Here is a 25,548-nt window from a genome sequence, read left to right on the forward strand (position 1 = left end):
CCTGATAGGTCGAAGGTGGTTGAGCTCCTGCTGGGGATGGGCTTTGCGGCATATGACATCTTTGCCTTGATCCATCCCTACGGGACCTCCTACTTCGATGTCAGCTTCGTGAGACTGGAGGGCCTTGAGCTTTTCTGGTCTCGCCATGAGCTGGCTCGGAGTCGCCCCGAATGGCATGGTCTCTTTCCCCTGGCAATAACTCGCCAAGATTCAGTCAGGAAAGTGACCGTTCTGACTAGTAACGAGTCGCTTTCCTGTATGGACATTACCACCTGGGTGAGTAGATACGGAGAGGTCACCAATATTCCCGAAAAGAATCTGGATGACCATGGTATCTGGTCAGGGGCCTGGACCTTCATGGTGAGATTGAAGGTTTCGGGAAACACTGTTACCCATATCCCCTCCTCAACCTTTTTGGGGAGGGATAGGATCTTGATTTTCTACCGGGGGCAGCCTAAGGTCTGTCACAGGTGCGGTAGCCCCACACACTTCAGTGCGCAGTGTACCACCCAGAAATGCGCACTGTGTGGGGACCTCGGTCATCTTGCTGCTGCCTGTCGCAGGATTAGGTGTAACTTGTGTGGTGACCTCGGTCACCCGTTCAGTCGCTGTCCGCGTTCCTTCGCCAATGCGGTCCTGAAAGCGGCGAGTGTGGGACAGGCGCAAGCCGGGACTAATCTTGCCGGTGAAGGGACCAGTAGGGGCGGGGGAGGCAGGGATCTGGTGAGGAGCAAGCTGCCGCCATCCACCATCAGGCGGCAGGAGAAGCGCCGTGGGGACAGGGGGCAGGGAGTAATGTCCCTAAACTCTGACCCAGGTACTTCACTTGCAGCTGAGGATCCTAAAGACAGTGAATTGAGCGAGGAAGTCAAGAGACTTGAAAGGGAAGAGCGAGAGGACGCCACGTCTTCCCAGGAACCCTCTTCTGGTGACAGTCTAGATGAGGGAGAGGGGGAGTGGTCACAGAAAAAGAAAAAGGGTAACAGGAAAACGGACAGAGGTAGGAGGGGGACCAGGTCTCGAGCTGCCTCTTTGGAGTGCGACCCCTCTGACTCTCTGGCCATGATCCAAGCGCCATTGGAGGGTTCAGCCGCCCCCCCTCTGGTGGATCTCTCCAACCGGTTCGGGGCTCTCCAGGACCTTCCTCTGGAGGGGGGAAGTGGGGACCCGGTGCCGGAGGTTGCGGACAAGGTGGTTGGGGCTCAGGAGATGGCTGGGTCTTCCTCTCGGGGGGCAAATACAAAGCCCTCTGGGGGGATGACTAACCCAGGACCACCAGACGAGGGCAAGAATCTATGTAAGGAGAGAATGGATGAATCTGTTTGTCTTAAGCGCACTAAAAACCCGTCATTATCAGAGGAAGAGGTTGGGACTGTCAGTGGTGGGAAGAAAAAGGCTATCTAATTCAATCAATCATGATGGCGGCACCCACCCCGTTGACGCTGGCAACTATTAATGTTTGCAGCATAAAGTCAGATGCGGCAAGGTACACGGCCTTTCATTTTCTCGGCCAACTTGACGCCGACATTTTGTTTTTGCAGGAGACCAGGTTGACCGATATATCAACCTTGCATAAAGCAAGGCGGGAGTGGAGGCATGGGCCCTCCTACTGGTCTCTTGCGGCCGAGCCGTATAGCGGGGTGGCGGTCCTTTTTAAGACCGCAGCGGTTGAATGCAGACGAGTGATCGAATTAGAAATGGGGAGATGCTTGATCCTAGATGTCTCCATGGGGGGACAAGAGCTTCGGCTCATTAACATCTATGGTTCCCAGTCCAAGTGGGACCGCAAATGTCTCTTCTTGAAGATCAAACCTTTTTTATTTTCGAGTCGGCAGGTGGTCTTCGGAGGGGATTTCAACAATGTCACGAGATCCTGTGATAGAGGAGGTTCCGGAGACCGGCTGGCTTATGACTGCGTCGCGTTAAACAGGATAGTGAGTGAGGCTCGCCTGGTGGATGTCCACATCCGGCACAACCCGGGCGACACGGGATTCACCTTTTTTAGAGGTAGTCAGTGCAGGTCTAGGCTAGATAGGTTTTATTTGAAGGAGGAGGCCGTCTCTTCGCCGTTGTCGGTTGTGGAGGTGGAGTTCTCCGATCACTGTTTGATTATGTTTTCTCTCAACGTTACAGAGACTCCTCGGATGGGAAGAGGCTATTGGAAGCTGAATTCATCACTCCTTGAGGAAGAAGCTGTAAGACGGTCTTTTGAGGAATTCTTTCAGAGCCAGGTACCATTGCTGGGCCTAAGTAACACTAAGTCGGAGTGGTGGGAGATGTTCAAACATCGGGTGGCGAGATTCTTCCGGCAGCTCTCGAACCTCAGAAGCCTGAACAGGGATCGCCTGTATCAGAGCCTGAGGAGGAAACTCGAGCATCTTGTCTCGACTGGAGGTAGCCGCGAGGAGATCTCCAGAGTGAAGTCCTTGCTGAAGAGGTGTCAGTACGATAGGCACGCATCTTTGGTTTTCGAGAGGGACTACGGGAAGTACTGCTCGCCCGACCCTTACAGAAACTGTAAGATGTCAGTGAATAGTAAGATAGTGACGGGGCTGGTGGACAGTACGGGGTCCCTGAGAAGGTCCAGATCAGGGATCTTGGAGGTTGTCAGTTCCTACTACTCGCACCTCTTGGGAAGGAGGGAGCTTGATCGTGACGGGATGTCGGCTTTCCTGGCTGAATCTGTTCCTGAGCCAGGGGCTGACCTCTCGCTGGGCGATTTGGCAGAAGCGATCAAAGAAGAGGAAGTGAGACTGGCGATCGATGGGCTTAGGCCCAAAAAGTCGCCAGGTCCGGATGGCTTAACATCCGAGTTCTTTAGGACCTTTAGGGACTCTTTGGTCCCCCTCTTGACTCAGGTGTTTAACGAGTGTCTCTCCTCGGGCACTCTGCCGAGATCATTAAGGAGGTCAGCTTTGATCATTTTGTCAAAGGGTAAGGATCCGTCACGCATTGAGAACTGGCGTCCCATAGCACTTCTCAATGTGGACAGGAAGATTTTGGCTAAGATACTTTTCAACAGGCTGGTGAAGTTTGCACCCCGGCTCCTTTCGGAGGTTCAGCACTGTTGCGTTCCTGGCCGTAGCACTTTTAGTGCTGTTCTAGGTGTCCGAGAGGCCGTGGAGCAAGGCAGGGCGGGCCTCTGGAAGGGGTTCTTGCTGACCCTGGATCAGGCAAAAGCCTTTGATCGGGTTAACCACGAGTACCTCTGGTCCACTCTTTTGAGGTATGGTCTGCCTGGAGGGTTTGTGGACTGGCTTAAGACCTTGTATGCAGGGGCTGAGACTTTCCCTCTGGTGAATGGGTGGATTGGACGACCTTTTGGGGTAGGATCCGGTGTCCGTCAGGGCTGTCCTCTTAGCCCTTTGCTTTACGCGTTTGCGATCGATCCCTTCCTCAGAAGGATCGATTGTAGACCGTTGGCGGGGGTGCGGATGGGCGGGGCGGCGCCGGAGACTATCCTGAGGGTGGTGGCCTACGCGGACGATGTCACCGTCTTTGTTTCTTCGCAAGAGGAGGCAGCAGCGGTGATGTCAGAAGTGGGGCGCTACTCGGAGGCATCCGGGTCCAAGGTCAGCCAGGATAAGTGTGAGAGTCTCTGGCTGGGAGGCGGAGATCCCGGGTTTGATCTTCCGGACACCCTCCCCGAACCCCAAGAACATGCCAAAGTCCTGGGCATCGAATTCGGCCAGGGTAATTACCCCACGAAAAACTGGGAAGGCAGAATCAAAGGTGTCGCCCAAAGAGTGGACCAATGGAGGGGTTGGTCTTTGACCCTGAGGGAAAGGGTTGGCCTGTGCAAAGCTTTCCTGCTCCCCTTGCTAATCTACCTGGGCAGCGTCTGTGTCTTGCCAGAGCCTCTCTGGACACGGGTCTACAGTCTGTTCTTCCAGATGTTATGGGGGAACAGACTGAACCTAGTCAAGCGGGAGGTCACTTACCGCACGAGGAGACTAGGGGGTTTGAATATGGTGAACCCCGTGGTGTTCCTAGTGAACACTTTCTTGAAGGTGAACGTGGCAAACCTCTGGAAAGAGAGGGCTCCTCCGTGGGTATTCTCCTGCAAGGGATGGTTTCAGCCTTTCTTCCAGGAATGGGAGACAGGGGGAAGATTGAAGGATCTTCGCACACCACACGGGCATCTCCCGGCTTATGTTACCCCGGTTCTGAAAATGATCCGCCGGTGGGGTCTGGGAATGTGGGAGGTGAGGTCCCTCCCGAGGAAACTCCTCGATATGAGGGTCTTGCTTTCTCATTTTCAGAGTCCATTGGCCCTCAAAGACTGCCCAAGTCGGGATCTGGAGGTTGGGTTGAGTTTGTTAAATTCTAGCAGGATCCCCAAGAAGTACTGGGACTTGACTTGGCGCTGCTTCCATGGTAAGCTGTATGTGAGGGACAATTTGAAGTACAGGAGCTCCGAGGACAGGAATTGCCCCCGTGAGGCTTGTGCTAACGTGCTGGAAAGCATGGAGCACTTCCTGCTTCATTGTCCCTTTAATACAGAGGTGTACAACAGGGTGGGGGCTTCCATTGGTTGGCCGCGGCTGGCTACTCTGTCCTACGCCGGGTGGGCCTATGGAGCGTTCGGAGACCTTGGGAGAAGGGACCGAGACACTTTATTCATAGTCAGCGCAGTGGTGAGGTATTTCACGTGGAACGCACGAGTTTTAGTCTCGACGCAGAGTAAAATCCTCCATGTAGATGAAGTCTGTAGGAACATCCTAGGTGACCTGGTGAAGGTACGTTCTCTGGAGTATGAAAGACTGGGTGCCCGGAGGGCGGCCCGTCTCTGGAGGGGCTTTTCCTTCAGGGTGCCTTAGTCCGGTAGTACTCCTATATCCTGGTGGTGGGCTGATGTCTTTCTACCCTAGATTTTTGTTTTGTATTTCTGTCTCCTGAATAGAAGGTTTGCCGGCATCGAACTTGAGCCTTGGATGGTGAGTGTGTAGGTTGTGTTCTGTATATATTGTATATAATGTATAATAGGGGGTTTTAGTTAGGTTGGGTGGGGGATTTGGGGGGGTTCTTCATCGGTGGTGATAAGAGGACTGATCTGGCCTGGTCCAGGCCCCGCCTGGGGAAAAACTTTGGGGCCTGATCCTAGCTCGGAGTAATCCTGAACTTTGTGGCCAGAGCTAGATCAGGGGTGGCGGGATAGTTAGTGTAGGTCTGTGTTTTATGTATATATATTAAAAATTACAAAAAAAATATAAAATATAAAAAAAAAAAAAAAAAAAATTGTTCATGTCACTATTGTATATCTTGTTATTTTTGTTTTTCTGTGGTGTGAATGAGGTGCGGTAAGGGGGTGACTAAGGTCAGGCAGTGGGACCAGTAGGTTAGTGTTAGTGTCCGGTTGTATATACGTTATATTAGGTTTAGTGTTTTATTGTATATAATCTTGTATATAGGATGGTGTTTTATGTGTATATAGGACGGTGTGAGTGTTGTGTGGGATTGTATATAGTATGAATGAAGCTGGGCCGGGGGTTTTATAGGTTTTATAATAGTTATTTCCTGTATATATATATATATATATTCCTGCGGTGATTTATTTTGTTTCTATTTTCTGTGATTTGTCGTCTTGTTTTGTTCTTATGTTCGGTGTCCTGTAATGTATTATTGTTCTGTCATGTATTGTATATACAGGAGGAGTGGTACTGTGCAGTGTATATATACAGGAGGAGTGGTACTGTGCAGTGTATATATACAGGAGGAGTGGTACTGTGCAGTGTATATATACAGGAGAAGTGGTACTGTGCAGTGTATATATACAAGACAGGAGGAGTGGTACTGTGCAGTGTATATATACAGGAGGAGTGGTACTGTGCAGTGTATATATACAGGACAAGAGGAGTGGTACTGTGCAGTGTATATATACAGGACAGGAGGAGTGGTACTGTGCAGTGTATATATACAGGACAGGAGGAGTGGTACTGTGCAGTGTATATATACAGGAGGAGTGGTACTGTGCAGTGTATATATACAGGACAGGAGGAGTGGTACCGTGCAGTGTATATATACAGGAGAAGTGGTACTGTGCAGTGTATATATACAAGACAGGAGGAGTGGTACTGTGCAGTGTATATATACAGGAGGAGTGGTACTGTGCAGTGTATATATACAGGACAAGAGGAGTGGTACTGTGCAGTGTATATATACAGGACAGGAGGAGTGGTACTGTGCAGTGTATATATACAGGACAGGAGGAGTGGTACTGTGCAGTGTATATATACAGGAGGAGTGGTACTGTGCAGTGTATATATACAGGACAGGAGGAGTGGTACCGTGCAGTGTATATATACAGGACAGGGGGAGTGGTACTGTGCAGTGTATATATACAGGACAGGAGGAGTGGTACTGTGCAGTGTATAAATACAGGACAGGAGGAGTGGTACTGTGCAGTGTATATATACAGGACAGGAGGAGTGGTACTGTGCAGTGTATATATACAGGACAGGAGGAGTGGTACCGTGCAGTGTATATATACAGGACAGGAGGAGTGGTACCGTGCAGTGTATATATACACAGGACAGGAGGAGGGGTACTGTGCAGTGTATATATACAGGACAGGAGGAGCGGTACTGTGCAGTGTATATATACAGGACAGGAGGAGTGGTACTGTGCAGTGTATATATACAGGACAGGAGGAGTGGTACCGTGCAGTGTATATATACAGGACAGGAGGAGTGGTACCGTGCAGTGTATATATACAGGACAGGAGGAGTGGTACTGTGCAGTGTATATATACAGGAGGAGTGGTACCGTGCACTGTATATATACAGGACAGGAGGAGTGGTACCGTGCAGTGTATATATACAGGACAGGAGGAGTGGTACTGTGCAGTGTATATATACAGGACAGGAGGAGTGGTACCGTGCAGTGTATATATACAGGACAGGAGGAGTGGTACTGTGCAGTGTATATATACAGGAGGAGTGGTACCGTGCAGTGTATATATACAGGACAGGGGGAGTGGTACTGTGCAGTGTATATATACAGGACAGGAGGAGTGGTACCGTGCAGTGTATATATACACAGGACAGGAGGAGGGGTACTGTGCAGTGTATATATACAGGACAGGAGGAGTGGTACTGTGCAGTGTATATATACAGGACAGGAGGAGTGGTACTGTGCAGTGTATACATACAGGACAGGAGGAGTGGAACTGTGCAGTGTCTATATACAGGACAGGAGGAGTGGTACTGTGCAATGTATATATACAGGAGGAGTGGTACTGTGCAGTGTATATATACAGGACAGGAGGAGTGGAACTGTGCAGTGTCTATATACAGGACAGGAGGAGTGGTACTGTGCAGTGTATATATACAGGACAGGAGGAGTGGTACTGTGCAGTGTATATATACAGGAGGAGTGGTACTGTGCAGTGTATATATACAGGAGGAGTGGTACTGTGCAGTGTATATATACAGGACAGGAGGAGTGGCACTGTGCAGTGTGTATATATACAGGACAGGAGGAGTGGTACTGTGCAGTATATATATACAGGACAGGAGGAGTGGTACTGTGCAGTGTATATATACAGGACAGGAGGAGTGGTACTGTGCAGTGTATATATACAGGACAGGAGGAGTGGTACTGTGCAGTGTATATATACAGGACAGGAGGAGTGGTACTGTGCAGTATATATATACAGGACAGGAGGAATGGTACTGTGCAGTGTATATATACAGGACAGGAGGAGTGGTACTGTGCAGTGTATATATACAGGACAGGAGGAGTGGTACTGTGCAGTGTATATATACAGGACAGGAGGAGTGGTACTGTGCAGTGTATATATACAGGACAGGAGGAGTGGTACTGTGCAGTGTATATATACAGGACAGGAGGAGTGGTACTGTGCAGTGTATATATACAGGACAGGAGGAGTGGTACCGTGCAGTGTATATATACAGGACAGGAGGAGTGGTACTGTGCAGTGTATATATACAGGACAGGAGGAGTGGTACTGTGCTGTGTATATATACAGGACAGGAGGAGTGGTACTGTGCAGTGTATATATACAGGACAGGAGGAGTGGTACTGTGCAGTGTATATATACAGGACAGGAGGAGTGGTACTGTGCAGTGTATATATACAGGACAGGAGGAGTGGTACTGTGCAGTGTATATATACAGGAGGAGTGGTACTGTGCAGTGTATATATACAGGACAGGAGGAGTGGTACTGTGCAGTGTATATATACAGGACAGGAGGAGTGGTACCGTGCAGTGTATATATACAGGACAGGAGGAGTGGTACTGTGCAGTGTATATATACAGGACAGGAGGAGTGGTACTGTGCAGTGTATATATACAGGACAGGAGGAGTGGTACCGTGCAGTGTATATATACAGGACAGGAGGAGTGGTACTGTGCAGTGTATATATACAGGACAGGAGGAGTGGTACTGTGCAGTGTATATATACAGGACAGGGGGAGTGGTACTGTGCAGTGTATATATACAGGACAGGAGGAGTGGTACTGTGCAGTGTATATATACAGGACAGGAGGAGTGGTACTGTGCAGTGTATATATACAGGAGGAGTGGTACTGTGCAGTGTATATATACAGGACAGGAGGAGTGGTACTGTGCAGTGTATATATACAGGACAGGAGGAGTGGTACCGTGCAGTGTATATATACAGGACAGGAGGAGTGGTACTGTGCAGTGTATATATACAGGACAGGAGGAGTGGTATTGTGCAGTGTATATATACAGGAGGAGTGGTACTGTGCAGTGTATATATACAGGAGGAGTGGTACTGTGCAGTGTATATATACAGGACAGGAGGAGTGGCACTGTGCAGTGTATATATACAGGACAGGAGGAGTGGTACCGTGCAGTGTATATATACAGGACAGGAGGAGTGGTGCTGTGCAGTGTATATATACAGGACAGGGGGAGTGGTACTGTGCAGTGTATATATACAGGACAGGAGGAGTGGTGCTGTGCAGTGTATATATACAGAATATGGTTCACTTACTTTTCGAGGGCAGCATTCAGTCGCAGTGCAGGGGTTAATTCTCCAGGTGTGACACCTGAGCAGTCCCTGTCTACACTACTCCTGTCGGCAGATTCCGGGGCGGTCCCGTGAGGGGGCGGTCGGATCCTGTACACACCTGGGAGATTTTATTTTGCAGCTGAGGATTATTCTGAGGTTGATCATGGCCGCTCTTCTGGTCGCACAATGATTTCACCTTCTCATTTGTGCAGATATTGTAATATATATAATATAAGTTTTATTGGTTGATTATTATTTCCCGTGTCCCTCATGGTGGGATGTGCCGGTCAGCGAGCGCTATATGGCGGAGGGCTGTATACGGCATCCATCACCCCAATGACCCCTCGGTGGCGCTGGGTGACCGGAGCGGTCACTACACATCAGCGTCCGGGAGCTGAACTACACCTGTCAGCACGGCTCTATCTGGCCGCCCGTCAGTAACAACAACCTCAGCAGACTGGAGACGTCTCCGTCTTATAAACCAATTTTTAGCCAAGAGATCAGATAAACAGGAAAAATTCCAAATCAGAAATCCAAAAATAGTGAAAAATTGAAAATATTAATATATTTTCTTTTTTTTCAGTTATTTAATTAAATGATATTTTGTCACCTCCAGAGCTGCACTCACTATTCTACTGTTACATCGTGTCTTATCCTCCAGTCACCTCCAGCGCTGCAGTCACTATTCTGCTGTTACATCATGTCTTACACTCCAGTCACCTCCAGAGCTGCACTCACTATTCTGCTGTTACATCATGTCTTATCCTCCAGTCACCTCCAGAGCTGCAGTCACTATTCTGCTGTTACATCATGTCTTACCCTCCAGTCACCTCCAGAGCTGCAGTCACTATTCTGCTGTTACATCATGTCTTATCCTCCAGTCACCTCCAGAGCTGCAGTCACTATTCTGCTGTTACATCATGTCTTATCCTCCAGTCACCTCCAGAGCTGCAGTCACTATTCTGCTGTTACATCATGTCTTATCCTCCAGCCACCTCCAGAGCTGCAGTCACTATTCTGCTGTTAGTCACATACAGAACTACAGTCACTACACTGTGCTATCAGACAAATCCCACCAAATACATAGGTTTTATGATCCTAACTGATTCTTCAAGAATTTAATAAATTGGCCTCGTCACATAATTCAAACGGCAAGCCATCCTAGTCATGTGTTAGGACGGACTGCAGTCTGAAGAAACATAACTGCCTATATCTGTGTCTCAACAGGGCAGTTGTATCGTAACCAAAAATACCGGAGCTGTGAGAGAAGTGTGTGACAGAAGAATACATAAATATGGCACCAGAACCATCAATAGTATGCGTGTGTGTATATATATATATATATATATATATATATATATATATATATATATATATATATATATATACAGTGGGTACAGAAAGTATTCAGACCCCTTTACATTTTTCACTGTTTGTTTCATTGCAGCCATTTGGTAAATTCTAAAAAGTTCATTTTTTTTCTCATTAAAGTCCACTCTGCACCCCATCTTGACTGAAAAAAATCAGAAATGTAGAAATTTTTGCAAGTTTGTTAAAAAAGAAAAACTGAAATATCACATGGTCATAAGTCTTCAGCCCCTTTGCTCAGACCCTCATATCTAAGTCACATGCTGTCCATTTCCTTGTGATCCTCCTTGAGATGGTTCTAATCCATCATTGGAGTCCAGCTGTGTTTAATTAAACTGATAGGACTTGATTTGGAAAGGCGCACACCTGTCTATATAAGACCTCACAGCTCACAGTGCATGTCAACCCAAATGAGAATCATGAGCTCAAAGGAACTGCCCAAGGAGCTCAGAGACAGAATTGTGGCAAAGCACAGATCTGGCCAAGGTTACAAAAGAATTTCTGCATTACTCAAGGTTCCTAAGAGCACAGTGGCCTCCATAATCCTTAAATGGAAGAAGTTTGGGACCACGAGAAGTCTTCCTTGACCTGGCTATCGAGCCAAACTGAGCAATCGTGGGAGAAGAGCCTTGGTGAGAGAGGTAAAGAAGAACCCCAAGATCACTGTGGCTGAGCTCCAGTGATGCAGTAGGGAGATGGGAGAAAGTTCCACAAAGTCAACTATCACTGCAGCCCTCCACAAGTCGGGCCTTTATGGTAGAGTGGCCCAACGGAAGCCTCTCCTCAGTGCAAGACATATAAAAGACTGCATAGAGTTCGCTCAACAACACATGAAGGACTCTCAAACTATGAGAAATAAGATTCTCTGGTCTGATGAGATGAAGATAGAACTTTTTGGTGATAATTCTAAGCAATAAGTGTGAAGAAAACCAGGCACTGCTCATCACCTGCCCAATACACTCCCAACAGTGAAACATGGTGGTGGCAGCATCATGCTATGTTTTTTTTTTTCAGCTCCACGGACAGGACGACTGGTTGCAATTGAAGGAAACATGAATGCGGCCAAGTACAGAGATATCCTGGATGCAAACCTCTTCCAGAGTGCTTTGGACCCCAGACTTGGCCGAAGGTTCACCTTCCAACAAGACAATGACCCTAAGCACACAGCTAAAATAACAAAGGAGTGGCTTCAGAACAACTCTGGGACCATTCTTGACCGGCCCAGCCAGAGCCCTGACCTAAACCCAATTGAGCATCTCTGGAGAGACCTGAAAATGGCTGTCCACCAACGTTCACCATCCAACCTGACGGAACTGGAGAGGATCTGCAAGGAAGAATGGCAGAGGATCCCCAAATCCAGATGTGAAAAACTTGTTGCATCATTCCCAAGAAGACTCATGGCTGTACTAGCTCTAAAGTGGGCTTCTACTCAATACTGAGCACAGGGTCTGAATACATATCACCATGTGATATTTCAGTTTTTCTTTTTTAATAAATTTGCAAAAATTTCCACATTTCTGTTTTTTTTTCAGTCAAGATGGGGTGCAGAGTGTCCTTTAATGAGAAAAAAATATAACTTTTTAGAATTTACCAAATGGCTGCAATGAAACAAAGAGTGAAAAATTTAAAGGGGTCTGAATACTTTCCGTACCCACTGTATATATATATATATATATATATATATATATATTATACACAACACCAGAACTACCATGGGTAAAATAATAGAGCACCAGGATCGCCAACAGTTTATGAATACTATGCCTGAACCATGATTAGTACATGAATAGAGCACCGGAACCAGAATCTGTACATGAATACAGCACCAGAAGCAGCTTTAGTGCATGAATGCTGATCCAGAACCACAATCAGTAAATTAATAAAGCATTTGAACCATCATTACTACATGAATACAGCACCAAAAACACTAGCATTGCATGAATATATCACTAGAAACAGCATCAGTACATGAATTCATCACCAGAATTATCATCAGTACATGAAAACAGTATTAGAACTATCATCAGAAATGAATACAAGACTAGAACCAGCATCAATAAATAGTTACAGCAGCAGAACCACAATCCGAGGAGGATTACAGCACCAGAACCACTATCAGTACCTGAATATACTACCAGAACCACCTTCATAAATGCAGTAATAGAATCATCATCAATACATGAATGCATAACCAGAACCAACATCAGAACAGAACACAACACCAAAACCACCATCAGTATATGAATACATTGCTAGAACCATTATCAGTGCATGAATACATCACCAGAATTGCAATTAGTACATGAATGCAGCACTATCACCAGCACGTAAATACAGAACCAGAACCATCATTAATACATGAAAACAGCAGCAGATCCCCAATCAGTAGAGGAATACAGCACAAGAACCACCATCAATATATGAATTTAACATCAGAGCCATCACGAATACATTACCAGAACCATAATCAGTATATGAACACAGCACCAGAATCACCATCAGTACATGAATACATCACTAATCTTAGTACATTCATCAACTGAAGTGTCAGATTAGTCCCATATACATTTGTATAGCATGAACCTATAACTCCTAGTATGTTGATAACAATAGTAAGGAAATTCTCGGAGTTGTTACCAGTAATCATTAGAGTGTGAACTGTACAGGAACCAGAGTACTGATGAGACATAGGCAGTATCACCAATAAACATCTACATCCAGGTACCTTATAGGGGACATCTTACATTCATTCTCATCCCTTTAATCTCCATCTGCCACCATTATGTCCATTAATATAAAGTAACAGTGTGAAACCCCTTATGAATTTCAACTGCTACACTGTCCACCATTATGAGCTATAACAACCACACTGTCCACCCCTATGAACTATTACCACCTTGGGTATTTGCTGGAACTGTTCTATATGTTATTGTCCGCTTTGTGGTTCAATAAAGTATTGCCACGCTGTTTTACCCTCACCCTTTGTTGTTTGAGTAGTATTATGCCCACGGAAGACCCCCGAGTCTTCACAAGAACCTGTCGACATCAAAATGCAGACCAATCTGTTGGCAGCATGTTATAGAGCAGGGGGAGGTGAGAAGCCTAATATGTAGTTTTTAGAGAAAAGATTCAGTATAACCGGAGTTTTAAACTTCTCCTCTTTCTGGGATTTTCTGTCCAGTGGGTGGTCTTATCAGTGACTGATAGCTATCTGTGTATCCATCACTGGTAAGACCACCCACTGGACCAAAAATCATAAAGAGCAGAGATTTCATTTAATAAAACAGACGTTACACAGAATCTTTTCTTATCTACTATATAATTGTCTTATCCCATCTGTCTGTGTGTCTGTCTGTCCAGGAAATCCCGCGTCGCTCATTGGTCCGGCAGCGGCCAATCAGCGCCGCGGGATTTCAGAAAAAAGATGGCGGCCGTTAGCGGCTCATCTGCGGGACGGAGCTCAGCGGCGATGCAGCCGGGAGATGAGTGGCGCGAGGCGCTCATCTCCCAGCCGGTACCAGCAGAAGGACCCCGACCGCCGGACCCATCTGCGGGACGGAGATGCAGCCGGGAGATGAGCGTCGCGAGGCGCTCATGTCCCGGCCGGCAACAGCGGAAGGACCGCCGGCGTCGCTGACATCCATGCGGAAGGGAGGACCGGGGAGCGGCGCTGCGGGTCGGGATACTTCTGCTGCGAGCGCCCGCTCATGTCCCGGGTTCTCGCAAAGGAAGTATCCGCACAGGCAGCGCCGCTCCCCGGTCCTCACTAATACGATTCCGCTCCTCACCAATACGATTCGCTGATTGGTCGCGCTCTCCGCACGTGACCAATCAGTGATCTTGGCGCGAAGGTTAAACACCGCTCTGCTGATTGGTCGCGGCCGCTGCCCGCGACCAATCACCGATTTGGGCGCCACATTTAAATAGCGGCCGCGACCAATCACCGATCTTGCCGCCACATTTAAACACTGCTGTGCTAATTGGTTGCGGACGCCAGCCGCGACCAATCAGCGAGCTTGGCGCCAAATTTAAACAACGCTCTGCTGATTGGTCACGGCCGTCAGACGCGACTAATCAGCGATTTTGGTGCCAAATTTAAACCCCGCTCTGTATCGCTCTGCTAATTGGTCGCGGTCGGCGGCCGCGACCAATCAGCAGTATTAGCGCCAAATTTAAACACCGCTCTGCTGATTGGTCGCGACTAATCACCGATATTGCCGCCAAATTTAAACACCGCTTTGCTGATTGGTCGCGGTTGCCTAACGCGACCAATCAGCGATTTGGGCGCCAAATTTAAACGCCGCTCTGCTAATTGCGCCCCGTCAGTAGCATACCTATTCTAGAATACCCGATGCGTTCGAATCGGGCCACCATCTAGTAAACTATATATTTGTCTACTTAGCTCACCCTGCTCTATATCATGCTGCCTGGAGATTGCGTTTTTATGGTGACAGGTTCCCTTTAACTACAACCTCCCCACCTTCAACCCTAATTAGCTAAACTGGCACATTGTCCTCCTATATGAAGTATTTCCACCAAACTGTCTGTCCTAATTAGCTATAACCACCACATATTCCTCTTTTATGAACTGTAACCTACACAGTGTCCTCCCTTATTAAACATAACCACCACATCTTCCTCTTTTATGAACTGTAACATACAGTGTCCTCCCTTATTAAACATAACCACCACATCTTCCTCTTTTATGAACTGTAACCTACACAGTGTCCTCCCTTATTAAACATAACCACCACATCTTCGTCTTTTATGAACTGTAACATACAGTGTCCTCCCTTATTAAACATAACCACCACATCTTCCTCTTTTATGAACTGTAACCTACACAGTGTCCTTCCTTATTAAACATAACCACCACATCTTCCTCTTTTATGAGCTGTAACCTACAGTGTCCTCCATTATTAAACATAACCACCACATCTTCCTCTTTTATGAACTGTAACATACAGTGTCCTCCATTATTAAACATAACCACCACATCTTCCTCTTTTATGAACTGTAACCTACGCAGTGTCCTCCCTTATTAAACATAACCACCACATCTTCCTCTTTTATGAACTGTAACATACAGTGTCCTCCATTATTAAACATAACCACCACATCTTCCTCTTTTATGAACTGTAACCTACATAGTGTCCTCCCTTATTAAACATAACCACCACATCTTCCTCTTTTATGAACTGTAACCTACGCAGTGTCCTCCCTTATTAAACATAACCACCACATCTTCCTCTTTTATGAACTGTAACCTACACAGTGTCCTCCCTTATTAAACATAACCACCACATCTTCCTCTTTTATTAACTGTAACCTACACAGTGTCCTTCCTTATTAAACATAACCACCACATCTTCCTCTTTTATGAACTGTAACCTACACAGTGTCCTCCCTTATTAAACATAACCACCACATCTTCCTCTTTTATGAACTGTAACCTACGCAGTGTCCTCCCTTATTAAACATAACCACCACATCTTCCTCTTTTATGAACTGTAACCTACGCAGTGTCCTCCCTTATTAAACATAGCCACCACATCTTCTTCTTTTATGAACTGTAACATACAGTGTCCTCCATTATTAAACATAACCACCACATCTTCCTCTTTTATGAACTGTAACCTACACAGTGTCCTCCCTTATTAAACATAACCACCACATCTTCCTCTTTTATGAACTGTAACCTACGCAGTGTCCTCCCTTATTAAACATAACCACCACATCTTCCTCTTTTATGAACTGTAACCTACACAGTGTCCTCCCTTATTAAACATAACCACCACATCTTCCTCTTTTATTAACTGTAACCTACACAGTGTCCTTCCTTATTAAACATAACCACCACATCTTCCTCTTTTATGAACTGTAACCTACACAGTGTCCTCCCTTATTAAACATAGCCACCACATCTTCCTCTTTTATGAACTGTAACCTACGCAGTGTCCTCCCTTATTAAACATAACCACCACATCTTCCTCTTTTATGAACTGTAACCTACGCAGTGTCCTCCCTTATTAAACATAACCACCACATCTTCCTCTTTTATGAACTGTAACCTACAGTGTCCTCCCTTATTAAACATAACCACCACATCTTCCTCTTTTATGAACTGTAACCTACACAGTGTCCTCCCTTATTAAACATAACCACCACATCTTCCTCTTTTATGGACTGTAACCTACACAGTGTCCTCCCTTATTAAACATAACCACCACATCTTCCTCTTTTATATACTGTAAAAACAGTCCCTTGTATCTTCACCTCCACTATGGAGCTCTTATCTTCCTCACTGTCTTCACTACAGTCTTCTATATCAGCAATGTCGGTGCTCAGATCTTCTACTGTGTTCACATCTAATAGACGCAAATACAACTGAATGCAGAAAATAAAGCCAGCGTCAATTTAACAACCGAACAACGGCTGAGAATCGACCAAGTCCCACTCCTAAGGTAGGACAAAATGCCGCCCCATGAGGAACCTTTCTGACCACCGCCTAAGAAGACATCTCCCCTGTTCATGGAAGAAGCAGCCCTGCGGGAGTAAGACACCAGGCCAGAAGAGAGATGTGAGGACCTGTGATCTGTCAGCAAGATGCAGCCTTGTGAATGCTGCTCTGGATGTGACTAGTGTAACAATACATGAAAGGTAAGATCAGAGCAACAAGACATCTTCAGAGTGGAATGTAACAGGGAGCAATGAACCTCGGAAATCAGAGATGTTTCTTGTTGTCGCTTCAGCTTCAGATGTGACTAAAGTAGAAAAAAAGATACGGGCGGAAAACCTGAACTTTCTGCAGAGAAGATCCCACGAAGAGCAATCCTGTTCTGTCACATTCTGATCCTGCACATGGAAAACGATGCCAATGTATAAACGCCGATACTGAGACGGGGAAGACGCCCCTAAAGATCTCAGCTCTGAAGGATGGATCCGTTACGCTAATACAAAGCTCCAAATATTCTGCACAGAAAAAAGATACAGGATACAATACTGCATACCTACAGCCACCACTAGGGGGAGCTCCCTGTATACAGAGATACATGATAAGATTCTGTCTGCAGCCCCCACTAGGGGGAGCTCCCTGTATACAGAGATACATGATAAGATCCTGTCTGCAGCCACCACTAGTGGGAGCTCCCTGTATACAGATATACATGATAAGATCCTGTCTGCAGCCACCACTAGGGGGAGCTCCCCGTATACAGAGATACATGATAAAATCCTGTCTGCAGCCACCACTAGGGGGAGCTCCCTGTATACAGAGATACATGATAATATCAGCAGTATTGGCACCAAATTTAAACCACCGGCCGCAACCAATCTGCGTTTTTTTGTGCCAAATGTAAACCCCGCTCTGCTGATTGGTCGCGGTCGCCGGCCGCGACCCATCAGCATTATTGGTGCCAAATTTAAACCCTGCTCGGCTGATTGGTCGCGCCGCCAGCCGCGAACAATCAGCGAGATTGGCGCCAAATTTAAACACCGCTCTGCTGATTGGTCGCGGTTGTCGGCCATGACCAATCAGCAGTATTGACGCCAAATTTAAACCTCACTCTGCTGATTGGTCGCAACCACCGGCCGCGACCAATCTGCGCTTTTTGTGCCAAATTTAAACACCGCACTGCTGATTGGTCGCGGCCGCCATCCGCGACCAATCAGTGAGATTGGCGCCAAATTTAAACAACGCTCTGCTGTTTGGTTGCGGCCGGCGACCAATCAGCGATTTTGGCGCCAAATTTAAACCCCGCTCTGCATCGCTCTGCTGATTGGTCGGCGGCCGCGACCAATCAGCAGTATTGGCGCCAAATTTAAACACCGCTCTGCTGATTGGTCGCGGTTGCCGAACGCGACCAATCAGCGATTTTGGCGCCAAATTTAAACACCGCTTTGCTGATTGCACCCGGTCGGCCGCATACCTATTCTAGAATACCCGATGCGTTAGAATCGGGCCACCATCTAGTAGTAGTTATATTCTTGTACATAGGAGCAGTATTATAGTAGTTATATTCTTGTATATAGGGGGCAGTATTATAGTAGTTATATTCTTGTACATGGGGGGCAGTATTATAGTAGTTATATTCTTGTACATAGGGGGCAGTATTATAGTAGTTATATTCTTGTACATAGGAGCAGTATTATAGTAGTTATATTCTTGTATATAGGGGGCAGTATTATAGTAGTTATATTCTTGTACATAGGAGCAGTATTATAGTAGTTATATTCTTGTACATAGGGGGCAGTATTATAGTAGTTATATTCTTGTATATAGGGGGCAGTATTATAGTAGTTATATTCTTGTACATAGGAGCAGTATTATAGTAGTTATATTCTTGTATATAGGGGGCAGTATTATAGTAGTTATATTCTTGTACATAGGAGCAGTATTATAGTAGTTATATTCTTGTACATAGGGGGCAGTATTATAGTAGTTATATTCTTGTATATAGGGGTCAGTATTATATCAGTTATATTCTTGTACATAGGGAGCAGTATTATAGTAGTTATATTCTTGTACATAGGGGCAGTATTATAGTAGTTATATTCTTGTACATAGGGGCAGTATTATAGTAGTTATATTCTTGTACATAGGGGCAGTATTATAGTAGTTATATTCTTGTACATAGGAGCAGTATTATAGTAGTTATATTCTTGTACATAGGAGCAGTATTATAGTAGTTATATTCTACTACATAGGGGCAGTATTATAGTAGTTATATTCTTGTACATAGAGGGCAGTATTATAGTAGTTATATTCTTGTACATAGGAGCAGTATTATAGTAGTTATATTCTTGTACATAGGGGGCAGTATTATAGTAGTTATATTCTTGTACATAGGAGCAGTATTATAGTAGTTATATTCTTGTATATAGGGGGCAGTATTATAGTAGTTATATTCTTGTACATAGGAGCAGTATTATAGTAGTTATATTCTTGTACATAGGGGGCAGTATTATAGTAGTTATATTCTTGTATATAGGGGGCAGTATTATAGTAGTTATATTCTTGTACATAGGAGCAGTATTATAGTAGTTATATTCTTGTACATAGGAGCAGTATTATAGTAGTTATATTCTTGTACATAGGGAGCAGTATTATAGTAGTTATATTCTTGTACATAGGGGGCAGTATTATAGTAGTTATATTCTTGTATATAGGGGTCAGTATTATATCAGTTATATTCTTGTACATAGGGAGCAGTATTATAGTAGTTATATTCTTGTACATAGGGGCAGTATTATAGTAGTTATATTCTTGTACATAGGGGCAGTATTATAGTAGTTATATTCTTGTACATAGGAGCAGTATTATAGTAGTTATATTCTTGTACATAGGAGCAGTATTATAGTAGTTATATTCTTGTACATAGGGGCAATATTATAGTAGTTATATTCTTGTACATAGGGGTCAGTATTATAGTAGTTATATTCTTGTACATAGGGGCAGTATTATAGTAGTTATATTCTTGTACATAGGAGCAGTATTATAGTAGTTATATTCTTGTACTTAGGGGCAGTATTATAGTAGTTATATTCTTGTACATAGGAGCAGTATTATAGTAGTTATATTCTTGTATATAGGGGGCAGTATTATAGTAGTTATATTCTTGTACATAGGGGGCAGTATTATAGTAGTTATATTCTTGTACATAGGAGCAGTATTATAGTAGTTATATTCTTGTACATAGGGGCAGTATTATAGTAGTTATATTCTTGTACATAGGAGCAGTATTATAGTAGTTATATTCTTGTATATAGGGGCAGTATTATAGTAGTTAAATTCTTGTACATAGGAGCAGTATTATAGTAGTTATATTCTTGTACATAGGGGGCAGTATTATAGTAGTTATATTCTTGTACATAGGGGCAGTATTATAGTAGTTATATTCTTGTACATAGGAGCAGTATTATAGTAGTTATATTCTTGTACATAGGGGCAGTATTATAGTAGCTATATTCTTATACATAGGGGGCAGTATTATAGTAGTTATATTCTTGTACATAGGGGCAGTATTATAGTAGTTATATTCTTGTACATAGGGGCAGTATTATAGTAGTTATATTCTTGTACATAGGAGCAGTATTATAGTAGTTATATTCTGGTACATAGGGGCAGTATTATAGTAGTTATATTCTTGTACATAGGAGCAGTATTATAGTAGTTATATTCTACTACATAGGGGCAGTATTATAGTAGTTATATTCTTGTACATAGAGGGCAGTATTATAGTAGTTATATTCTTGTACATAGAGGGCAGTATTATAGTAGTTATATTCTTGTACATAGGGGCAGTATTATAGTAGTTATATTCTTGTACATAGGAGCAGTATTATAGTAGTTATATTCTTGTACATAGGGGCAGTATTATAGTAGCTATATTCTTATACATAGGGGGCAGTATTATAGTAGTTATATTCTTGTACATAGGGGCAGTATTATAGTAGTTATATTCTTGTACATAGGGGCAGTATTATAGTAGTTATATTCTTGTACATAGGAGCAGTATTATAGTAGTTATATTCTGGTACATAGGGGCAGTATTATAGTAGTTATATTCTTGTACATAGGAGCAGTATTATAGTAGTTATATTCTTGTACATAGGAGCAGTATTATAGTAGTTATATTCTACTACATATGGGCAGTATTATAGTAGTTATATTCTTGTACATAGAGGGCAGTATTATAGTAGTTATATTCTTGTAAATAGGGGGCAGTATTATAGTAGTTATATTCTTGTACATAGGAGCAGTATTATATGAGTTATATTCTTGTACATAGGGGGCAGTATTGTAGTAGTTATATTCTTGTATATAGGAGGCAGTATTATAGTAGCTATATTCTTGTACATAGGGGGCAGTATTATAGTAGTTATATTCTTGTAAATAGGGGGCAGTATTATAGTAGTTACATTCTTGTACATAGGAGCAATATTATAGTAGTTATATTCTTGTACATAGGAGCAGTATTATAGTAGTTATATTCTTGTACATAGGGGCAGTATTATAGTAGCTATAGTCTTGTACATAGGGAGCAGTATTATAGTAGTTATATTCTTGTACATAGGGGCAGTATTATAGTAGCTATAGTCTTGTACATAGAGGGCAGTATTATAGTAGTTATATTCTTGTACATAGGGGGCAGTATTATAGTAGTTATATTCTTGTACATAGGGGCAGTATTATAGTAGTTACATTCTTGTACATAGGAGCAGTATTATAGTAGTTATATTCTTGTACATAGGGGCAGTATTATAGTAGTTATATTCTTGTACATAGGGAGCAGTATTATAGTAGTTATATTCTTGTACATAGGAGCAGTATAATAGTAGTTATATACTTGTACATAGGAGCAGTATTATAGTAGTTATATTCTTGTACATAGGAGCAGTATTATAGTAGTTATATTCTTGTACATAGGAGCAGTATTATAGTAGTTATATTCTTGTACATAGGAGCAGTATTATAGTAGTTATATTCTTGTACATAGGGGGCAGTATTATAGTAGTTATATTCTTGTACATAGGGAGCAGTATTATAGTAGTTATATTCTTGTACATAGGGGACAGTATTATAGTAGTTATATTCTTGTACATAGGGGGCAGTATTATAGTAGTTATATTCTTGTACATAGGGAGCAGTATTATAGTAGTTATATTCTTGTACATAGGGGACAGTATTATAGTAGTTATATTCTTGTACATAGGGGGCAGTATTATAGTAGTTATATTCTTGTACATAGGAGCAGTATTATAGTAGTTATATTCTTGTACATAGGGGACAGTATTATAGTAGTTATATTCTTGTACATAGGGGGCAGTATTTTAGCAGTTATATTCTTGTACATAGGAGCAGTATTATAGTAGTTATATTCTTGTACATAGGAGCAGTATTATAGTAGTTATATTCTTGTACATAGGGGACAGTATTATAGTAGTTATATTCTTGTATATAGGGTGCAGTATTATAGTAGTTATATTCTTGTACATAAGGGGCAGTATTATAGTAGTTATATTCTTGTATATAGGGGGCAGTATTATAGTAGTTATATTCTTGTACATAGGAGCAGTATTATAGTAGATATATTCTTGTATATAGGGTGCAGTATTATAGTAGTTATATTCTTGTACATAAGGGGCAGTATTATAGTAGTTATATTCTTGTACATAGGAGCAGTATTATAGTAGTTATAGTCTTATACATAGAGGGCAGTATTATAGTAGTTATATTCTTGTACATAGGGGCAGTATTATAGTAGTTATATTCTTGTACATAGGGGCAGTATTGTAGTAGTTATATTCTTGTACATAGGGAGCAGTATTATAGTAGTTATATTCTTGTACATAGGGGCAGTATTATAGTAGTTATAGTCTCGTACATAGGAGCAGTATTATAGTAGTTATATTCTTATACATAGAGGGCAGTATTATAGTAGTTATATTCTTGTACATAAGGGGCAGTATTATAGTAGTTATATTCTTGTACATAGGAGCAGTATTATAGTAGTTATAGTCTTATACATAGAGGGCAGTATTATAGTAGTTATATTCTTGTACATAGGGGCAGTATTATAGTAGTTATATTCTTGTACATAGGGAGCAGTATTATAGTAGTTATATTCTTGTACATAGGGGGCAGTATTATAGTAGTTATATTCTTGTATATAGGGGTCAGTATTATAGTAGTTATATTCTTGTACATAGGGAGCAGTATTATAGTAGTTATATTCTTGTACATAGGGGCAGTATTATAGTAGTTATATTCTTGTACATAGGGGCAGTATTATAGTAGTTATATTCTTGTACATAGGGGCAATATTATAGTAGTTATATTCTTGTACATAGGGGTCAGTATTATAGTAGTTATATTCTTGTACATAGGGGCAGTATTATAGTAGTTATATTCTTGTACATAGGAGCAGTATTATAGTAGTTATATTCTTGTACTTAGGGGCAGTATTATAGTAGTTATATTCTTGTACATAGGAGCAGTATTATAGTAGTTATATTCTTGTATATAGGGGGCAGTATTATAGTAGTTATATTCTTGTACATAGGGGGCAGTATTATAGTAGTTATATTCTTGTACATAGGAGCAGTATTATAGTAGTTATATTCTTGTACATAGGGGGCAGTATTATAGTAGTTATATTCTTGTACATAGGAGCAGTATTATAGTAGTTATATTCTTGTATATAGGGGGCAGTATTATAGTAGTTATATTCTTGTACATAGGAGCAGTATTATAGTAGTTATATTCTTGTACATAGGGGGCAGTATTATAGTAGTTATATTCTTGTATATAGGGGGCAGTATTATAGTAGTTATATTCTTGTACATAGGGGGCAGTATTATAGTAGTTATATTCTTGTACATAGGAGCAGTATTATAGTAGTTATATTCTTGTACATAGGGAGCAGTATTATAGTAGTTATATTCTTGTACATAGGGGGCAGTATTATAGTAGTTATATTCTTGTATATAGGGGTCAGTATTATAGTAGTTATATTCTTGTACATAGGGAGCAGTATTATAGTAGTTATATTCTTGTACATAGGGGCAGTATTATAGTAGTTATATTCTTGTACATAGGGGCAGTATTATAGTAGTTATATTCTTGTATATAGGAGCAGTATTATAGTAGTTATATTCTTGTACATAGGGGCAATATTATAGTAGTTATATTCTTGTACATAGGGGTCAGTATTATAGTAGTTATATTCTTGTACATAGGGGCAGTATTATAGTAGTTATATTCTTGTACATAGGAGCAGTATTATAGTAGTTATATTCTTGTACTTAGGGGCAGTATTATAGTAGTTATATTCTTGTACATAGAGGTCAGTATTATAGTAGTTAAATTCTTGTACATAGGAGCAGTATTATAGTAGTTATATTCTTGTACATAGGGGCAGTATTATAGTAGTTATATTCCTGTACATAGGGGCAGTATTATAGTAGTTATATTCCTGTACATAGGAGCAGTATTATAGTAGTTAGAATCATAGAATCATAGAATGGTAGAGTTGGAAGGGACCTCCTGGGTCATCTGGTCCAACCCCCGGCTCAAAGCAGGATTCACTAGATCATCTCAGACAGATGTCTGTCCAGCCTCTGTTTGAAGACGTCCATTGAAGGGGAACTCACCACCTCTCGTGGCAGCCTGTTCCACTCATTAATCACCCTAATTGTCAGTTATATTCTAGTACATAGGGGCAGTATTATAGTAGTTATATTCTTGTACATAGAGGGCAGTATTATAGTAGTTATATTCTTGTACATAGGGGGCAGTATTATAGTAGTTATATTCTTGTACATAGGAGCAGTATTATAGTAGTTATATTCTTGTACATAGGGGCAGTATTATAGTAGCTATATTCTTATACATAGGGGGCAGTATTATAGTAGTTATATTCTTGTACATAGGGGCAGTATTATAGTAGTTATATTCTTGTACATAGGGGCAGTATTATAGTAGTTATATTCTTGTACATAGGAGCAGTATTATAGTAGTTATATTCTGGTACATAGGGGCAGTATTATAGTAGTTATATTCTTGTACATAGGGGCAGTATTATAGTAGTTATATTCTTGTACATAGGGGCAGTATTATAGTAGTTATATTCTTGTACATAGGGGCAGTATTATAGTAGTTATATTCTTGTACATAGGAGCAGTATTATAGTAGTTATATTCTTGTACATAGGAGCAGTATTATAGTAGTTATATTCTACTACATAGGGGCAGTATTATAGTAGTTATATTCTTGTACATAGAGGGCAGTATTATAGTAGTTATATTCTTGTACATAGAGGGCAGTATTATAGTAGTTATATTCTTGTACATAGGGGCAGTATTATAGTAGTTATATTCTTGTACATAGGAGCAGTATTATAGTAGTTATATTCTTGTACATAGGGGCAGTATTATAGTAGCTATATTCTTGTACATAGGAGCAGTATTATAGTAGTTATATTCTTGTACATAGGAGCAGTATTATAGTAGTTATATTCTTGTACATAGGAGCAGTATTATAGTAGTTATATTCTTGTACATAGGAGCAGTATTATAGTAGTTATAGTCTTGTACATACAGGGCAGTATTATAGTAGTTATAATCTTGTACATAGGGGCAGTATTATAGTAGTTATATTCTTGTATATAGGGGCAG

General features: G+C 42.4%; 2 protein-coding genes across 6 annotated transcripts in view; one reads left to right on the top strand and one right to left on the bottom strand.

The window, feature by feature from the left end:
- The window catches only part of LOC141164857 (uncharacterized), a 235,785-nt gene that overhangs the window by 179,784 nt on the left and 30,453 nt on the right, over positions 1 to 25,548 (top strand). The window lies entirely within an intron of this gene.
- The window catches only part of TBXAS1 (thromboxane A synthase 1), an 86,913-nt gene that overhangs the window by 34,947 nt on the left and 26,418 nt on the right, over positions 1 to 25,548 (bottom strand). Inside the window, exon 1 of one of the 2 annotated variants that reach the window (XM_073650487.1) lies at positions 8,986 to 9,118. The exons of the other annotated variant lie outside the window; for it this stretch is intronic. The gene's annotated coding sequence lies outside the window, so the exon portion shown is untranslated. Of the gene's footprint in view, positions 1 to 8,985; positions 9,119 to 25,548 lie in introns of those variants that run through there. 2 annotated transcript variants of the gene reach the window in all.

The sequence above is a fragment of the Phyllobates terribilis genome, unplaced genomic scaffold (assembly GCF_046119375.1).
Source record: "Phyllobates terribilis strain yellow unplaced genomic scaffold, ASM4611937v1 Scaffold_10__3_contigs__length_209671492, whole genome shotgun sequence".
Lineage (NCBI taxonomy): Eukaryota > Metazoa > Chordata > Amphibia > Anura > Dendrobatidae > Phyllobates > Phyllobates terribilis.